This window comes from Sus scrofa, chromosome 7, assembly GCF_000003025.6.
Source record: "Sus scrofa isolate TJ Tabasco breed Duroc chromosome 7, Sscrofa11.1, whole genome shotgun sequence".
NCBI lineage: Eukaryota > Metazoa > Chordata > Mammalia > Artiodactyla > Suidae > Sus > Sus scrofa.
In genome coordinates, this window is record NC_010449.5 from 12,604,079 (window position 1) to 12,623,961 (window position 19,883).

Consider the following 19,883-nt stretch of genomic DNA (forward strand, 5'->3'; position numbering starts at 1 on the left):
TAGAAAAAGACAGTGGTGATAGTTACACACTACTGTGGATGTATTTAATGCCAGGGAATTGTACACTTAAAATTGGTTCAAATGGTAAACTTGACATTATACAGACTTACGGCAATTATATATGTATTTAAAAATCAAATTCAGGACACTTTCAAAGTGGGGTGCTGGAGGCGTGGCTGGGTTCCCAAGAACCCAGAGGGCTGCTGGAGCTCGATGAGGGTGGTGCAGGCAAAGGGAGGGGTGAGACCGACGCGGATGCTCACCGGGAAATGGAGAAGGCCATGTCCACCCCTGCAGATGGGGTGCAGCTGCAGGTGGGCTCAGTCTGTGTGCAGGAGAACCAGCGCAGGTGCGATAAATATTTAGAAGTCCTGATTTAAAGTCATTAAGTGGATCTGATATTACGGAACGTCTTACTCAATTTCATAAAGCAGATAACCACTCCGGTATTTGTCAAGTTAATAAATACAGATTTGGGTTGAATTTGCATAATATGCGCTTGAAGGTTCACTGGCCATGACCTTTTGATAGTTGGATTTGAACTTCCCCTTTCACTAAATGTCACTCCAAATTCCAGGCAGCCTTTGGAAGCAAACTCTTCTCTGTGCCAGTTGCTAAGTGTCTTTTAGTATAATACATTCGGTTTGCATCTGGTGGAAGAAGCAAAGCATCTAGGCTTCTTACAATGGGCTCACTCCCTAACTCCATTTTACTGTCAAGTGCAAGGTCACTCTACATGCCCACCCAACAAAGGCCTCCAGGCTCTTACACAAGTGGCTTCTTCGACGGGCTCCTAGAAATGGCCATCTGCCAGCAGTGTCATTTAGAAGGATGCTGGTCCTGAGGACAGTTGAAAATAATTTCTTTCCCATCAACTCCAGCAAAGTAGATTAGGTCCTTGCAGGGCTTTGGTTTCTCTGAAAGCAGCAGAGTGCTGGCAAAGTGGCCTTAAGCCAGTGGAAGAAACAATCCTAGTGGAGATTGGAAATCAGAAGTGGCTTGACAGAGGTAGGGGGTGACAGCAGGCAAGGGGTCAGCGAGTCCAAGGGTTTCATCCTAGCTTTATTCCTACAAACTCTGTGATACTCTTTAGCACCAACAGCCTCGTCCATTATAATAACATAAAATCTGAATGGAAAACGTCATGCTCACTGTTCTTTAAAATCTTTGTAAGGATCAGATGAGATGAAACATGGGCCGGCCCAAAGAAACTGATTTATTAACCATTCTTAAATTAGTTTTCTCTTTCAAAGGGAAAAATGTACAAAAATGTCTCCCAGGGAGTGCCCCAGGGGTTCAGTGGGTTAAGCATCCGTCCATGTCAATGCTGTGACTTGAGTCACTGCTGTGGTGTGGGCTTGAACCACGGTCTGGGAACGTCTACACGCCCTGGGCGAGGCCAAAAGAGAAAAAAGTCTCCCAAGTTTGATGGAGGAAGTTTTTTGTTTGTTTGTTTTTGGCTTCTGTTTTTTGCTTTTTATTTTAGGGCCGCACTTGTGGCATGTGCAAGTTCCCAGGCTAGTGGTGGAATTGAAGCAGCAGCTGCCTGTCTTCGCCGAAGCCACAGCAACTCCAGATCCAAGCCACATCTGCAACCTACACCACAGCTCATGGCAAAGCCGGATCCTTAACCCACGGAGCAAGGCCAGGGATCAAACCCAAGTCCTCATGGATTCTAGTTGGGTTTGTTACCACTGAACCACAATGGCAATTCCCGAGAGGCTTTTAAAAGAGATTCCAACAATATTATGGAGCATCCCTCATGCTGAAAGTCCAGGGCTACTCCCTGGGGGGAACACACAGGAGTGTAAGAGATGTCTTGAATTTCGGGGAACTGGAGTCTAACAGCAGATAAGTAACTCACTGCTAAGTTTGATCATGACCCGCTCCCCTTCCAAAACCTTCAGTGGCTCTCCATCACTTAAGAAAAAATTCCAGAGTTCCCATCATGCGCAGCAGAAACAAATCCAACTAGAAACCATGACGTTGTGGGTTCGATCCCTGGCCTCGCTCTGTGGCTTAAGGAACCAGCATTGCCATGAGCTGTGGTGTAGGCCCGCAGCTGTAGCTCCAATCTGACCCCTAGCCTGAAAACTTCCGAATGCTGCAAGTGCAGCCCTAAAAAGCAAAAAAAGAAAGAAAGAAAGAAAGGAAAAAGAAAAAATTCCAACACTTAGTATGGAATTAATTCAATTGTTCATCTGTAAAAGGGGGATGAAGTCACAGGGAGTTGTGATCAGAACTGGTTACACTGCACACCAATCACAGGATCTGGTGGAAGATTCAATTAGTAGTTTCCATTAATTACTGTTTCCATCTTCATGATTAAATCAACCTCCTTCCTCCCCATCTCTCATTAGTCCACCTCACACTGGGTCCGGATGGGTCCCGGGGGTTCCTCCAGCACACAGTGCCCCCTCCCTTCTCACCTGTGTCCCTTGCCCTCCCGTCTGGAACGCCTTGTCCCACCTCTGTCATTTGGGATCCCAGCCTGGCTTCAAGGTCGAGTTCAAAATACCTCCTCCGTGTCTTTCCCACTCCCCAGCGAGACCAAATCTCTCACACCTCTGTGTTCCCACCGAATTTCCTCATGCTCCCAAACTGAGCTCACCCAGCTTGCCCTTCCCTGACTGAGCGTACGTTCTCAAGCTCCTCTGAAGGAAGGCAAAGGCTGGAAAAATTTTGTTACCAACGGAGGAATCATCTAACTGACTACCAGGAAAGTGGCGTGAGAACAACGCCTTTTTTTTTCTTTTTTTTTTAGGGCTGCACCCTCGGCATATGCAAGTTCCCAGGCTTGGGATCCATTCGGAGTTGCAGCTGCTGGCCTACACCACAGCCACAGCAACGTGGGATCCAAGCGCCGTCTGCAACCTACACCACAGCTCACAGCAACGCAGGACCCTGGACCCACTGAGCGAGGCCGGGGATTGATCCTGCATTCTCGTGGATACTAATCGGGTTTGCTACTATATCCAGTCACTTATGATGGAATGTGATGGAGGATAATGTGAGAAAAAGAATATGTGTGTGTGTGTGTGTGTGTATAACTGGGTCACTTTGCTATACAGTAGAAATTGACAGAACACTGTAAATCAGTCATAATGGAAAAAATAAAAATCATTTTAAAAAAAGATGCAATGGGAACCCCCAATAACAGTTAACATTTTGTTAAGACTTTATGTGCATGAACTCACTTAGTTCTCACAACTCTGAAAGAGGCTGCTTTACTTCTCCTATTCCAAGCATGGATCAAACCGAGACCCCAAGAGGTTAAGTCACATGCTCAACATTATACGCCTAGTAAGGGGCAGACGTCAAACTCAGGACGTCTGCCTCAAACACCTCTGCTCTTACCCTCATTATACTGATCCCCGATAGCATTATAGCGATTTATTGTGTACTTAAACAAACAAACAAACAACAAACTCCATGATGACTGTAATCAGTTCTCTCCGGGCTGGATTTTAAAACTTTAGATCCATCAGAGTATCCTGTTCTGTACTTAGATTCTTCAAGTCACAGGATGAGACTTCCTCATTGAGGCTACGATGGCTTACAGACACTTCTGCTAGTGCTAACCAACGCTAAACAACCGCAGGAAGCTGCAGCCACAGAACCACCACGTGGACCCATCTGCACGGTCTGCAGAGGGCAGTTTAACCTAAGCACCTACTACAGTGGGTAGTGCCTGAAGCTGTAATGAACACCGTGGTCGTCTATTGCCTGCTGGAGTTTTTTGTCATAGGTACGTAGGAGGCCCTGGAGTACTGGCTCTCACGAAAGGGCAAAGTGATGGCCAGTACCTCCTGGTAAAGGAACTGCACCAGTCAGCAGGAAAGGCTGCTGCCCCATGGACAGTCCCCCAGAGAATCACTCATAGTGATTCATCCATCTCAGCCCAAGTCTCTTTTTTTTTTTTTTTTTTTTTTTTTTTTAAGGGCCACACTCGTGGCATATGGTAGTTCCCAGGCTAGGGGTTGAATTGGAGCCTACATCACTGCCACAGTAACACAGGATCCAAGTCATGTGTGCGACCACAGCTCAGGGCAATGCCAGATCCCTGACCCACTGAGAGAGGCCAGGGATCGAACCTGCATTCTCATGGAGGCTAGTCGGATTTGTTTCTGCTGTGCCACAGAGGGAACTTTTAAGTCTATTTCCTGATGCATTGTCTAGACAGCCAAAGGGTGGAGCTTTTATATAAATGCAATACTCAGGATAGAAAGAGAAGAAAATTGAGCAAAGGTTCCTCACTGTGCCAAACAGACAAAGGCCAACTTACATTTAAGGTAAGGCTGAGAGGTATAATGTGGAATTTAACACATCTCATCAGCAGTCAATGTTACTGATTGACCAATTCCATAATCTGGCCATCTAACGATGGCTCAACTTTTGGCATAATTTTTGTAGGCAAAAAAAACCCTGAAAGTTGGGTAAGAATATCATGCAAAAAACCCCTAGCAAACCTCAAATTGAAATTCTCTATTCCCAACTTACAGACTCTAAAATATTAAGGAAATCTATATATCATGAGATACACTAAACATTCAAAAAATATACAATATAAATAATATATAGTATTAAACAATCTTTCCCTGATGACAAAATATTGTTTAAAAAGATGTGTAACATGCCTCACTTATTTGTCTCCATCAAATCTCTTTCTGAATTCCTTGCTAACAAGTGTGAACGATTTTTGGTGTGTGGCATTTTTAACATGCGATATTAAAAACCCATCCTACTCCTCCCTTTGACAAGAAAATTTCAAAGTTGCCAAATTAATTTTGAAGATGACTTTTCATATTATTTAAGCCATGATATTTTTTCGCCTCTGATATTTTAACCGACCAGAATTCTTAGAAATGAAAAAATAGTAACAGCATATTTCTAGAGTAGAATAGCCTTTCAGAAATGAAAATGTTACATTAGTCCTCCCCTGCTACCCTGTCTTGGCTTTCTAAATTCCCCTAAGAAAAAAAAAATCCACATAGTCACATTATGTTGCCAGCACCAAATGTGTTATTTCTTCAGATTTCTGATTTGGCCGATATGAATTTTCATGACATCAAACAGTTAAAAAAGCCATTTCTAGTAACTTCATAAATACGGCTACTGAGAAGCTGCCGTGATTCTCTCTGGTTAGAATTTTCAAACACCAAAATTGTCGTAGTTTACCGAAAATGGTCTGATGCTGAATTCAATGACTTTTGTAAAACCTGTTGAACCAAAAACATCTACTTTTTGTCATTTTTACAACAAAGTAATTATCACTGAGTTTATCTCAAAAATGTTAAATCTCAACTCAAGGATTACTTGTATATTTATAAATGAATTCTTTCCTTTCTTCTCATCTTCCCTAAATATTTATTCAGCTATATTATGTGAGGAATGGGCTTAAGACTTGGAGTACAAGGTCAAAAATAAACCACACTCCACCCTCATAAGCCACCCACAGAGAGAGCTACATAAACAAAGAACCACAGTACACAGTAGAGGAAGAAGGGACATTTCCATTAGGACTTAATGAATGAAGAGTCCATGGGGTAGAGAAACAGAATTTCATGCAGAAGAATCAACAACATGAAGAAAGGCATGATTATCAAAATACATAGCATGTCTAGGGAGCTCCCTGTTGGCCTAGCAGTTAAGGGCCAGGCATTGTGACTGGTGCGATTCAAGTCACTGCTGTGGTGTGGGTTCAATCCCTGGCCTGGGAACTTCTGCATGCTGTGGGCACAGCCAAAAAAAAAAAAAAAATACACAGCATGTTTAGAAAGGAAACAAGTTTTATATGGAGAGATGGGAAGAATGGCAGATGAAATTTAAATAGGCTGATAATGAATTCCTAGGGATCTCGAATATCAGGCAATGAAATTCACATTTTATCTTCTAGGGAAGGAAAAGCTCATGAAATCCTTTTAAATTTTTCCTTTTACTTGATCATATTCATTCATTACTATGGAAAATACCAACAGAGTTCCCTTTGCAGCTCAGCAGGTTAAGAACCTGACATACTGTCTGCGAGGATGTGGATTCCATCCCTGGCCCTGCTCAGTGGGTTGAGGATCTGGCATTGCTTTGGCCATGGTGTAGGCCTGCAGCTGCAGCTCCGATTAGACCCCTAGCCCGGGAACTTCCATATGCTGCGGGTGTGGCCATTAAAAGAAGGGGGAAAAAAGGAAAATAACTAAAGAGTATTATTTTTAAAGAAAGAAGTATCAATCACCCTCATACAGCAAACATCTTCATTTTTGCTTTCTTTACTTCCAGTCTTTGTTGACAGGCACCCATTTTCATCATTACTATGTGACCAAGATCTCTATGCTATTTTGAAATTTGAATTTTGCACTTAACTCTTTATTAGAAACACTTTACCATCATTCCACATACTTGCAAGGATTTTCAGGAATGGGAAGAATTCAATCAGACCCTTTTTGTAGGAAGGTAATTCTCAAAATAGCAGGATGAATGGAATACAGAAAGGAAAGACTTAAGGCAAGAATACTCTTTTGGAGTGGCTGCAATGGTCCAGGCGATGATGCTAATGGCCAGCAAGAGAACAAAGATGAGGAAATGGAGAAGAGCAGGGAGACTAACATTCTTTTCTGTCCATGCCTACGGCACACAGAAGTTCCCAGGACAGAGATCAACCCGAGATGCAGCAGTGACAGTGCGGGGTCCTTAACCACTAGGCTACCAGGGAACTCCCAAGACTCTAACATATTTAAGGAGCAAAACTGCCGAATGTGGTCAAGGGATGAAGAGACGGCGACCAGCATCAATGACTGGCTAGTTGGTGATCCTGTTTCTGTAAACAAGGACTCGTAAAGCGAGACAGGAGAGTGACAGGCACAGGTTTAGATTCAGGTTGAAGACACCTTGGATATTCATTATTAGTAGTATTTTTTTGTCTTTTTAGGACCACACCCGTGGCATATGGAGGTTCCCAGGCTAGGGTCGAATCAGAGCTATAGCTGCGATAGCTGCCAGCCTTTGCCAGAGCCACAGCAATGGAGGATCTGAGCCATGTCTTTGACCGACACCACAGCTCATGGCAACACTGGATCCTTAACCCACTGAGCAAGGCCAGGGATCCAACAACCCGCAGCCTCATGGTTCCTCGTCAGATTTGTTTCTGCTGCACCACAAAGGAAACAATGCTCTCTTAGAACCAGTTTTTCTCTTTTCCAACCATGGATGGTTACTTGTAAGGAAATATCCGAGGCGCCACTGAAGACTTCCAAAACACCAATGCCAGCATCTGGGATGCGGCTGAAATCACTTGCTTTATCATTCCTTTAATTTTCTCCCTTGTTATTCCTCCAGCTTAAAGCCTTCGGCAAGAGCTCAAAGACACTTGTATCACCAGGAGATACTGGGAAGAAGCCAAGCAGAGGAACATCTAATCAGATCTCCAAGAAGCACATATTAAGAAGCCGCTTTTGCCCTTAACATTGCTCTGGGAATGCATGCTCTTATTTATTTATTTATTTTTTCCTTCCCTTAGCTGAGAATCTGAGAAAAAGCCCAATCTCAGCCCATTCCCTTACCCCTTCCTGCTAACCAAACTTCCCGTAGTCAAAACTAGATGGAGGTATTCCCACTGTGGCACAGCAGAAACGAATCCGACCAGGAACCATGAGGTTGCGGGTTTGATCCCTGGCCTCGCTCAGTGGGTTAAGGATCTGCCATTGCTGTGAGCTGTGGTGTAGGTGGCAGACACGGCTCAGACCCTGTGTTGCTGTGGCTGTGGTGCAGGCCGGCAGCTGTAGTTCCGATTCAACCCTTGGCCTGGGACCCTCCCTCTGCCTCAGGTGGGGCTCTAAAAAGCCAAAACAAACAAACAAAAAATACTAGATGGACACCCAGAAGATGTCTCCCTGTCGCAGTGCTTGAATGTGCCTTTTAACACAAACTTGATTCAACTTTGGCACAATTCGGCTTTGACAGAGCAAGAGTCAAAAAAAAAAAAAAAAAAAAAAATTACCAAAAGAAAGTTTTAACCCATTTGGTGGTGGTGATCTTAACAGCTAATAAATTTCCTGATTATCCCATCAGTTCCCTTACAGGCTGTCTAGGCTTCTGTGACTTCTTCTGTTTGGGTTCCGATATGAACTAACCATCGGATGTTCTACCAATTCTGGATCCACCCAACGGCCTTCAGGAACTGCACCAGAAGCAAAACCAGTCTTCTGGATCATCCAAGGCCAGGCTGGCCCTTGTCCAACGGAGGGGGGGGCAAGTGTCACCACAGCCATCAGTTAACCTCAGCTTCAAGTCCTGAATCTGCCGCTGCCATCGTGGGCACTTTGATGTGTGTCCACTGCCTTTATCCCTTCCAGCAATAGGACCGCTCTCCTGCCACCCAAACGGACAACCTGCGAGCCCTGAGAGCTGAAAGAAATACCATTCAAAACTAAGTGCCAAGGGCAGCAGGTGTGGCTGGGGGAGCCGAGGGTAGGGCTCCAAGGTCACCACGGCTCCACGCCCCCCCTCAGACCTTCTTCCCGCCGGTCCATCACCCGCAGCTGACGTCCCTGCTCCCCTAACTAGATCAGGGCCACTGCCATGACTAGGGACAGTCAAAAGTCAAGAGTTCGAGAGACACAAAAAGGTTTCCAAGGGCACCTCTGACCTAGGGGAACACTTCACACGTTTAGACAAACAGGGGTTCTTAGGGTTCAGAGACTATGCTGACTTCACATCCCGACACGGTTAAGGGACTGAGGAGTGACTGCAGCCATCATGGTTTGATGCTGCTTAGATCAAGAGCAAATATTTCCTGGGTACCGACGATGTGATGGGCTCAGATCTGGACCCGCCCCTCCGCTGTGAGCGAGGAGGCGAAGAGGAGAATGAAGTAGCCTCAGGTGGTGGCTCAAAAGCTCAGTGCACGAGAGCTCTTTGCGGTGAGTTTCCTGGGCTCAGCATTCCCTGAAATTCTGACTCATCCAGCCTGGTGTTGCTGAAACTGCAGCTCTCATACACACATCCAGGTGATTCTGGGGCAAAGACCACCTTTGAGAAACACGGTGGGGCTAGGATCCAATTTCTACCCTCAAGCAATCTGCAACCCACATAGCGACACAGAGCCACTGAGTTTCATTTTCAAGATGCAAGCTCTAATCTTTATGAGGGTTCCTAAGGAGGGGCCAGGCAGTAAGTTCTAAGCATTCAGGGCAGACTTTGCGAATGTGAGCCAGGCGTGGGGGTCAGGCAGGACTTGGAAAGAATCAGCCCCATGCAATCATCTTAACCAACCCCTGGCCCCGATTCAGCAGAACAAGCCATCAATGAAACAGAGACACAGCTACAAGGCCACCACCAAACAGGTAAAGAGGCTTCCTCTGCTGACTGCACAGAGGAGATGTCACCAGAAGAATCATAAAACTGGCATCTCCAGATAATGCCGGGTTTGCATTTTCATTCTGCCGCATTCATGTGGTTTCCTGCACTTCACAATTTAACATTTGTAAGAGAAAAAAGTGCTGTTCTGAAACCCAAATAATGCACCACTCTTGTTAGCAGACAGCCAGCTGCTAACAAGAGTGACATCTGAGCATCATTTAAAGTGTCATTTCCCAGCACTGCTTCGGAAAAGGGCTATTTACTAAGAAAGAAAAACAATAAATTCTGCACAACGTAAAACAAGGCTTGGGGCTCCACAAGTTAAAGGGCAGGCAGATAACCCATAACACGGTGACAGCAAGCACAGAGAAGGAAGCAGTTAGATCCCCAACAGAAAAATAGATCATTTCAGAACAAACCCATCTTGTTTATTCGCCTATCTTGTTCACATAACATTGTGCCATGTTTTCTTTAAAGCTGCACAGGGAATAAATTATGAGCCAGACACTGCAAGGCTTCCTTGACCAAAGGGCTCCGTCGCAAGATCGGTGCCAGAAGGCAGAAGGAACTCTGGGTGCCTACCCGCTTTTCTTCACGCGGGGGGGTGTCCAGTGAGCCCCACTGCAAGTGATGGTTTGCTCGGAGCAAATAAATTCAGATGAGCAGGAACCAAAGGGTATCATTATTTAATTCACTTCATTAGTGTGAACGGTGGGATTTTAAATTTGCAATCGACCTTGGACATCAGGAAAGGGCCTACTGGTGTTTTTACAGGTGACTCATTCCAAAGGAGGGGTCAGTTGTCTGAGGTCACCAAGATATGTGAGCAGAACTGGGCTTCCCTTTGAGGCCTCGTTTCCAAGAAACACACTGAACTAGGCTGATAAAACGTCCTTGGACGTCCACATTATTTTGGTGTCTAGTTTAGAATTTTTGTATTCTTTTTTTATTTTTTATTTTTTTTAATTTTATTTTATTTAAAAATTTTTTTAATTTATGTCTTTATTTCCCCAATACATCATTATTTTTTTTTCCTACTGTACAGCATGGCGACCTAGTTACACATCCATGTATACATTCTTTTTTTTTTTTTTTTTTTTTTTGTCTTTTTTTTGCTATTTCGTGGGCCGCTCTCGCGGCATATGGAGGTTCCCAGGCTAGGGGTCGAATCGGAGCTACAGCTGCCAGCCTACGCCAGAGCCACAGCAACGCAGGATCCGAGCCGCGTCTGCGACCTACACCACAGCTCACGGCAACGCCGGATCGTTAACCCACTGAGCAAGGCAGGGATCGAACCCGCAACCTCATGGTTCCTAGTCGGATTCGTTAACCACTGCGCCACGACGGGAACTCCCATGTATACATTCTTTTTTCACACATTATCATGTTCCATCATCAGTGATGAGACATAGTGATTAGACAGTGCTGCACAGCAGGACCTCCTGTATTATTTCTTTATAACCTGAGTCCCACCGCCAAACCAAGACTGTCATTCAGGGCACCGTATTTAGTGAAAAGGTTCTCCATAAACACTTGCGGAACCGCATCTGGCAACTCCCCAGGCCTCCCGCCTTGCACCTTGTTCCTCGCAGTACCCCCCACACAGGATAACACCCCTGCCCTCAGACAGAAGCAACTGCCTCTTGTATGACCTATCCTTTATGCGCTCGACTCAAACGGAATATACAGAAGAGACAGCTTGCTGTTTGTGTGTTTGGTTGTGGTTTTTTCTTTTTGTTTTTTAAGACATATATTTATTTGCTTTCTTAACTGTACACACCAAAAGAAAGCCATGAATGTATGTGTGTGTGTATGTGTATGTGTGTGTGTATATATATACTTGAAACAAGTGTGTGCACATTTCAGATGCTTTCCTGAAGAGAGCCACAACTCTATTTGGTTTATATGCATCTGGCATACATGTTCACACAGCGGGGTGTGATTTTTTCTTTTTTAGGTTAGCTGGTGCCTTTATTTTTCTCAAAGCTGCTTTTTTGTATAATAATAGATTCTGGAGCTTTTCAAATGTCAGTACATATGTGTGTGTGTGTACACATATACATATATGTATTTACCTGCTTTGGGGGAACTGCTACATATAGGATGTTCTAGGAATCCAAGTACCGCAATTTATTCAACTAATTATCTGTTTATGCATTTCACTTTTATTAATAATTCTGTGGTACACAGTCTTCTACTTACTATGTCCACATCTGAAGAGTTCTCTAAGGTAGACCTTTTGTCTTTTCTAACCACAAATGCATTCTGCTCAAATCCTGTTATTCTGCACACCTCAGAAACAAACACACTAAGTAAACTGAGTTGGCTCTCTCAGCTCTTCATTACTAGGACAACACTTTCTCAGCATCCTGCTGCTCAGATTGTAGAGAAACAGCCATGCGCCCAAGTAAGATGTTCTGGGACACCAAATAAATGATGGCTGATGATACTGAAAGCTCACGAACGCCAAGGTCTCCAGATGACTTACCCAAGATCACTTTCAAGACCGCTCCTGCAGGCTGAGGTCCACACTTTCTCTCTTGCTCCTCATCTGTAGCAGCACTACTTTTGAAGCCTCAAAATAAACTCTTCCATTGTGCTCCAGAATGCTGCAGTAACACAAAACAAAACACCAAGTCAGAGTGAAAAATAAATGCCACTTCAAGCAGTAAGTTGATATTCAGGGGGAAATCCCTGGCTTTTCTCAGATGTATATTTTATAACCTCAAACAAGTATGTTAATTACCAGAATGCAGCTATCACACGACTGATCTCCATATGGTGCCCTAAAATACTGGAGATGGGGGGCGGGGGGAGAAAGACAACAAAGTACCTGCTAGGCTAGGTGCTGCATCTTGATATGATGATACCTACTGCTGGGAATGTGCTCGTAAAACTCCAAGTTTACCCACCGAAATAAATACAGAAAGAAGGATTCACCACATTGAAATAGAGCTACTGGTGCGCCATTCTCTTACGCTCAACTCCCTTGTTTAAACAGTAGACGCTTGGATAAAGGGCAGAAAGTGGGAAAAGTTTTGTTTCAAATTACAATTCATCTGATCCTGCCTGTTAAAGTCTCAGACGATATTAAAGGAGGCGATATTAAACAAAGGGCTAGTCAGACCGATCCGAAAAGGTGAGAGAGAGAGGAAATTTTCCATTTTGCACTACAAATAGGTAATCGATGGGTTTTCGTTCTGACTCTTGGGACCTCTAGAAAAACACCTTCTCCCCCGAAGCTGGAAAGCAGCCTTGACTTTACACACTGAATATGAAATGAAAGGGTAAGATATGCATGCCTCTTCGCCCCCACTCAGAGCAGCTGAGAAAGCCTACACACTAGAGCTGCGTGTGACAAGGTCACTCTGAAAAGCTCTCTTCTGCCCTGGGAGCGTCCGAGGCTCCCTTGTCACAGGGTGCTGTTCTAGCTTCTTCTGATGCTTGGTTAAATCCACCCTTCTGTTTGTACTTTGAACCAGGGGCATCTGAGAGCCTGCAAAATGGTCTTCAAACGATGTCTGCATCCTTTTGGAGGCTTTTCTGAGCTCTTCCGCAGGCACCTATTTTGAAAGCCCATTGGAAGGTTGTCACTCCCATTCTCTAACCACAGTGACTGCATCCTCCTGGTAACTCTAAACCCTCTAGGAATCGCCAAAGGTCCTGAGGCAACTGCCAAAGATCTCATCATCAAATGACACCACTGTAAGAGAGAGGGTACACTTTTTGTGCCTCACTGGTGGCTGAGTGAATAATCAATTCCTTGAAAGCCTTCTGAAGCTATGACTTTATAGAATGTGCGCTGTTTTTTAAAAGGACTTTTGGGGGGTTGTGAGTACCTGGTTCAAATCATGTAGGCACTTCAAGATTTCGAGGAGGGGCCCGAGAAAGCCACTGCTGGTTAATGTTTAAACAAGTGAGTGGAGTCTAAGGCCATGATATTTTCAGTCTAGCTAGAAGAGCAACTGCCTGAAAATGGCAAAGGCTTTTTTGTTTTCTTGATGCCATCAATACCCACTGAAAGTGGGGTTGTTACAATTTTATTAGTTTTTCCTAAGCAGTTTTCATGAAATGTAATTGGGCTCCCACTCAAATGTGTAACAGTAACATATTGATACAAATCAACTCCAGCCAGGAAGTTCAAAGCATGACAAACCCTCTTTAGTTTACAGTTTTGGTAAAAACAGAATTTGGAGAGAGAAGGATTTAAGCGGGCCCACTGAGAGTTGTTGGCTGCTATCAATCTTCTTTTACTAAAAATAAACTGCTGCATTTCTCTGATTTGTTACCAGCTTTAGGTCCTGGTATTTTAGAACTGGAACTGTCTGTGTCACCTAGTCCAAGATTCTTCTGCGAATAAAGCTGCTGACCCAGAGAGGTTGATGGACCTCTTAAAGCCACACAGCAAATTAATTGATGTTTGATTAGACTCTGGGTTTAGTCACTCATGCCAACCAACTCTATTATTTTATTAGTAAAGTATAGTTGATTTACAATGTTTCATCAAGTTCACCAATGCCAACAGACTCTTAATGGACATAATGTCACTGAATGGAAAGGAATGCGCTGGTTTGAAAAGTTTACCAGAAGCACAATACTTTCTCATAGCATCCTTTCTCTCTTTTTCTGTCTATTTTTTGCCCTAAAAAATTTTCATTTCTGGATTATATTCTTGCCACCGAGTAAAGCAAAATTATCTGGGAGAGGTATATATTATGAACTCCAGGCCCTTCTCTGGCTGCCAATGCCAGGTGTCCAGAGGAGTAAGACTTAGACTCTTTGCAGAGGAGAGGAAGAAAAAAAAAGACTCATCTAAGAGACCAGATTTTCCATTCTTGTCTCTGTGGATGTGGGTAAGTTGGAAGTGATTCACTTTGTGATTTATGGCTGACCCTCAGTTATACATAGAGCAATAAGCAGGAGAAAAATTTTTATCAAAAGAAAACCACTGAAAATTCTACACACCTCCTTTTAAGCAAATATTGCAGTACACGTTCCTGCTCCAGCAAACTTTTCAGCAGTGCTGCTCATCACCCACAAAACAAACTGGCTGGAGTTTAATCTCCTTTGCCTGCCGGGTTCTTGTTTGCCAGTTGAAGTTATAAATAGAGATAAGACTAAAAGTCCAGAAGGGAGAAAAGAACACCAGAGGCCTAGAGCATTCATTGATATGCCTGAACACTGAACGCGAGTTACGTAAACAAGGATTTCGCTCCAGATGACATCCTTACAGGCTTTTAAAATTTGATAAGCATTTTTGTGATAATTTTCTTCGAAGCAGCCAAAGCAGCAAAGTACAGAATACCAAAGTAAATCAAAACCAGCGGCCTCAAAGCCATGAGGGTTTGTTTTTGGTTGGGTTTTGTTTTTGTTTTTGTTTTAGGCTTAGTTTTGCAGCTAAGGGGATTTTTAAATTTAAGTCACCATCTCCTAAGCAGAATTAGTTCCTGACCTATCAGCTAAAGGGACATAAGTAAATGTTCTCCATAATGAGTTCCCAATGGTAATTCAAGTTGTTTTTATAGTTTCACGTGTAGAACTGAGTGTACCAAATCAAACACAAACACAAGTTTATCTTGTATGATCTATCAAGTGGATAGCTCTCCTAAAACTCAACAATTAGACAAAGATAGAAAGCGAGTGATAGGTTCACGATGGAATACCCCGTCAGTGGGGGAATGGGTGTTCCAACCCACAAATAGAACTGGAAAAGGAACCTTCCATTTACTTATTTATTTTTATTTTTAATTTTTGTCTTCGTAGGGCTGCACATGCAGCACATGGAAGTTCCCAGGCTAAGGGTTGAATCTAAGCTACAGCTGCTGGCCTCCACCACGGCCACAGCCAGGCCAGATGCTTATCCCACCGAGCAAGGCCAGGGATCACACCTGCGTCCTCATGGATACTAGTCAGGTTTGTTACCACTGAGACACAATGGGAACTCCTGAGCCTTCTGCTTGGAAAGAGATTTCCCCTCCCTTACACCACTTAGAAAATAAGTTACTGATAAATAAAACATATGAATATGTGTTTGCATAGATATACATTTATAAGCATTTATTATACATATATACATCATCATATACAATAAGATAGAGAAAAATAACGTTATGATCACAAAAAGCCTTATAGGCCATTGCAGAGGCTTTGGCTTATTACTTTAAGTAAAATAGGAAGACACTAGAGAATTTTGAATGGAGGAGGATGAGGATCTGCCCTGTGTTTTAAGGGATCACTCTGTCCATTGTGTGAAAAAGAGATTATAAAAGCACAGGGTTGAAAACACAAAGCCTACTTAGGCTACTGCAAAAATTCAGGTGAGACATGCAAAACATGGACCAAAGAGGTGACACCGGGGGAGGAGGCTGTGGGCCCTGGTGGAGTTCTGAATATATTTTGAAGGCCAAGTTGACCAATGGTATAAAAGACATAAAAAGGATCCTTCCTAGTTTTGAATCCAAACACCTCTAAGAATGGAGTTGCCATTCACCAAGATGGAAGCTGGTGAATGGAAATTGGGAAAAATGGTGTCAGGGAGCTCCATTTTTCTTTTTAATATTTATTTATTTACTCTTTTAATTTTGTCTTTTTTAGAGCCACACTCATGGCATATGGAAATTCCCAGGCTAGGGGTCGAACCGGAGCTGCAGCTGCTGGCCTACGCCACAGCCACAGGAACGCGGGATCTGAGCCACATCTGCAACCTACACCACAGCTCACAGCAACGCCACATCCTTAATCCACTGAGCAGGGCCAGGAATCAAACCCACATCCTTATGGATACTAGTCGGGTTCATTACCACTGAGCCACAATGGGAACTCCAGCGGAGTTCCACTTTCCCATGTTACGTTTAAGAGGCCAGTGAGATGCCCTAGTGAGGTAGCAAGTAGATGCATGGATATAGACTTTAGAATTCACCAACTCGTGGATAGATGGTATAAGATAAAGCATCAGTTACTGTTACAGGCAGCCTCCAGGATGGTTCCCACTGATTCCACCTCTTCGTATTCATGCCCTTAGAGAATCCTCTCCCCTTGAGCATGGACTGGATTGAGTGCCTCTGCCTCCAGTAAACAGAGTGGGGGACCATCATTTCCAAGACGAGGTTACACGTAGGCTGGCTTCCATCTTGGATGCCCTGGATGGCTCACTCGGGGGCGGGGGGGGGGACCAGCTGCCAGGTTGTGAGGTCATCCTGTGCAGGGGCCCACGTGGCCTGCTGCCATCCGTGTGAGTGAACCTGGACACAGATCCCCAGCACACACCCCCCGTCCCCCCTCCTTCAAATGAGACTGTTGCCTGGGCTAACCACTTAGCCATAACCTTATGAAAGGCCTTGAGCCCGATACACCCATCTAAGGTGTGCCCTGATTCCTGCTCAAGGAAATGTGATAGTATATATTTGTTGCTTGAAGTCACCAAATTTTAGGGCAATTGGTTACATATCAACAGATAACTAATACTTACAATGTGCAAGGCGCTGTCTGGAAATTTGACATGACATTTTGCAGTCGGAGATACTGAGTCACAGAGATGTTACCTCTCACTTGCCCAACACCCACACATGTGGGATGGAGACAGGACTCAAACTCACGTCATCTGACTCCACAGCCTCGCCTCTTAATGACTGCATGTCAAGTCCCCTCTAGAATACCTATTCTCCTACTTTGGATGTGCATATTTGAAAGTTGACTTTATACTGTCCAAAGGGCTAACACTGTGTATCGCTGGTTTACACCAGCGATACACAATGCATATGCATCTTCACACCGCACTTCTAAGTCTGCCACAGAGCTCTACAATTCTTTGATTTTTGATATCCCAAATAGATTACCATCTGTACTCAATGGTCAAAGAAGATGGAAAGGCAGCCTCTTGTGGTTGGAAGAGTAACCTCAGTCTGGTTAATCCAGCTGATCTGATTATCGAAGAACTTCCAGCACAGTCTGCCAATGCTCTAATATATTCCTATAGACTGAATGTAGTCCTTTCACACTTGGCTCTCTCAAACTACTACGAGGTCAGGAAAAGCGCAAGATACTGAATACGATAGCCACCGTAAATTCTGCCTTGAGTTTTTAAAATACTAAGGGAAAGCCAATTTTCAGTTGGCAACAGAAAGTCACTAAGGATTCCAACAATATTAAGTTTTTAAGTAGGAAGTGGCAAGACCAAAACATAAAAAAAAAGAGAACACTCCTGAGCTGTCTAAAATACAATGGCTGCTGTCCTTTGATTTAATTATTATAATAAATTAAGACTCTTCCATTCTTCCCCTGACACAGACCCACAAAATACAGAAAGGGGAAGAAATGGTCACTGTGCTTCTGCCTCCACACACATTTCCAACGGCACTGCTGTCAGAAAGGCCTGTTTCTGGTTAATGCAGCATTATTTTTTGGGAGGGAAATGCCTATCAAGTAGCAGCCAGCAACACGTGCCCCCATCCACACTGTGCAGTACTTTACTTTTGTTTTAACTGTGAGGGTTGTGCCCACAACCAATGGCAGCCAAAAGCTGGGAAGACAGACTCGTAAAAAGAAATACAACCCAATCCATGGCCATTTATAAATCTTTCGGTTACAAAAAGCCACTGCGTTTTCTAAAGGCGCATGAGGCCTCCCTGAAGGTAACTTTTGCCATTTCGAAACAGCAAACAGTCGTGATGCCTCCAGAGTGAGGCTGCTGGGACTTAACCTGCAATTTGGACGACAGTATGGAGATGAGATTATGCTGTCTTATGACATGGGAGCAGATGCTACGAATTAACACACAAAAGGGTCTAAAATAGAGTTTTAAAACATAGGAATCTGGAAACAAGTTAAAAACAGCTTCCAAGATTGTAAGCAAAGTAGGATCATAGTGGTTTTCTTTTGAAAAAAGAGAGGCAATCACTTAATCACTAGGTGGTAAAGTGTCATGGGTCTTCCTCTAAATAAAGGAGGAATTTCAAGGAAAGTACCTGACCAAAATTGCTTTTTAGGGCTGCTCCTGTGGCATACGGAAGTTTCCAGGCCAGGGACAGGATCGGAGCTGCAGCTGCTGGCCACAGCCACAGCCACAGCCAGAGCAACTCTACAGCCCAGCCAGGTCTGTGACCTACACCGCAGCTCACGGCAACACTGGATCCTTGACCCACTGAGTGGGGCCAAAGACCGAACCTGCATCCTCATGGATCCTAGGGAGGTTTGTAACCCGCTGAGCCACAACAGGAACTCCTGCTTTTTATTTTTGTAAGATGAGAAGAGGGGAACACATATCAGACATGAGCTGATGTGTTTAACGAGCTGACAGATTCTATCATGGAACATTTTGTTATCCTAAAAACACAACGTAAAAAAAAAGGCTGGGATAAATTTGGGAAACACTTTTGAGGGACGCTGGTGTATTACCATGTCTGATAAATCTCCAAGGGGGAAAAAGCATGCATCTTGGCCCAAAATATATTAGACCACAGAAGACTTTTTCCAGATGAAATAAGCAACCCGTAGACCTGCACTGACCAGAATACACTGGGGTAAACAATACACTAGGCCAGTGGTTCTCAAAGCTTTTGATCTCAAGTCCCCTTCACACTCCTAAAATGTATCGAGGACCCCAATGTGCTTTTAATTACACAGATTACACTTAATGATATTTATCATATTAGAAATTAAAACTGAATTTTAAAATATATATTCAGAGTTTCCATTGGGGCTTAGTGGAAATGAATCTGACTAGTATCCATGAGGACACAGGTTCGATCCCTGGCCTTGCTCAGTGGGTTAAAGGAGCCGGCACTGCTGCAAGCTATGGTATAGGTCGCAGAGTGGCTCAGATCCCCTGTTGCTGTGGCTGTGGCATAAGGCGGCAGCTGCGGCTCCAACTGGACCCCTAGCCTGGAAACATCCATATGCCGTGAGTGTGGCCCTAAAAAAGATGAAATAAAATGAAATGAAATAATGAAATACGTATTCATTCATTTAGTTTAAGTAACCATATACCCATTGCATGTTACATGAAATGGCAAAATAACTGTATTCTTTCAAAATCAAAAACTAGTGAGAAGAGTTACACTGATTTTACCATTCCACAAATCTCTTAAAAGTGCCTCTGGATTCCATTTGTTGTGATATGTTGTTCTTTCCTGCTACGCCAAAACTTGACACGTGCTAGTTGCTTCAAGGATGGCAGCAAAGTGGAATCTGAAACGTAGCAAGGAACCCTTTGTACGCTGTTGTATTAAAATGCATTGGTTTGTCTTGCCTTTTGGATGGGTCTTTTTCAATGCTGGGTTTTGTAACACCAGGCACTGCTTCCTGGAAGATAATATTAGCTGCCTGAGCTATGCAGAGTCCTAAATGTTCATTACACATCATCATTCCACCGCAAGTAGCCTCTGGAAAACCCCTTGTGAGAGAATGGGAATACCTAGTACGATTATAGAAAACAGCTCTGACCTTGCAGGCTCCCCCTCGCTCAGCCCAAAAGGTCTGGGAGGCAAGGTCCTCAAAGTGAGAACAGCTAACTAAAGAGACCTTCTAAGCTCTAC

General features: G+C 43.8%; 1 protein-coding gene across 8 annotated transcripts in view; it reads right to left on the bottom strand.

The window, feature by feature from the left end:
• Positions 1-19,883, bottom strand: part of ATXN1 (ataxin 1) — a 430,913-nt gene that overhangs the window by 304,141 nt on the left and 106,889 nt on the right. For all 8 annotated transcript variants that reach the window (XM_021099774.1, XM_013977443.2, XM_013977445.2 and 5 more), the window contains one exon: positions 11,840-11,960. The gene's annotated coding sequence lies outside the window, so the exon portion shown is untranslated. The remainder of the gene's footprint in view (positions 1-11,839; positions 11,961-19,883) is intronic.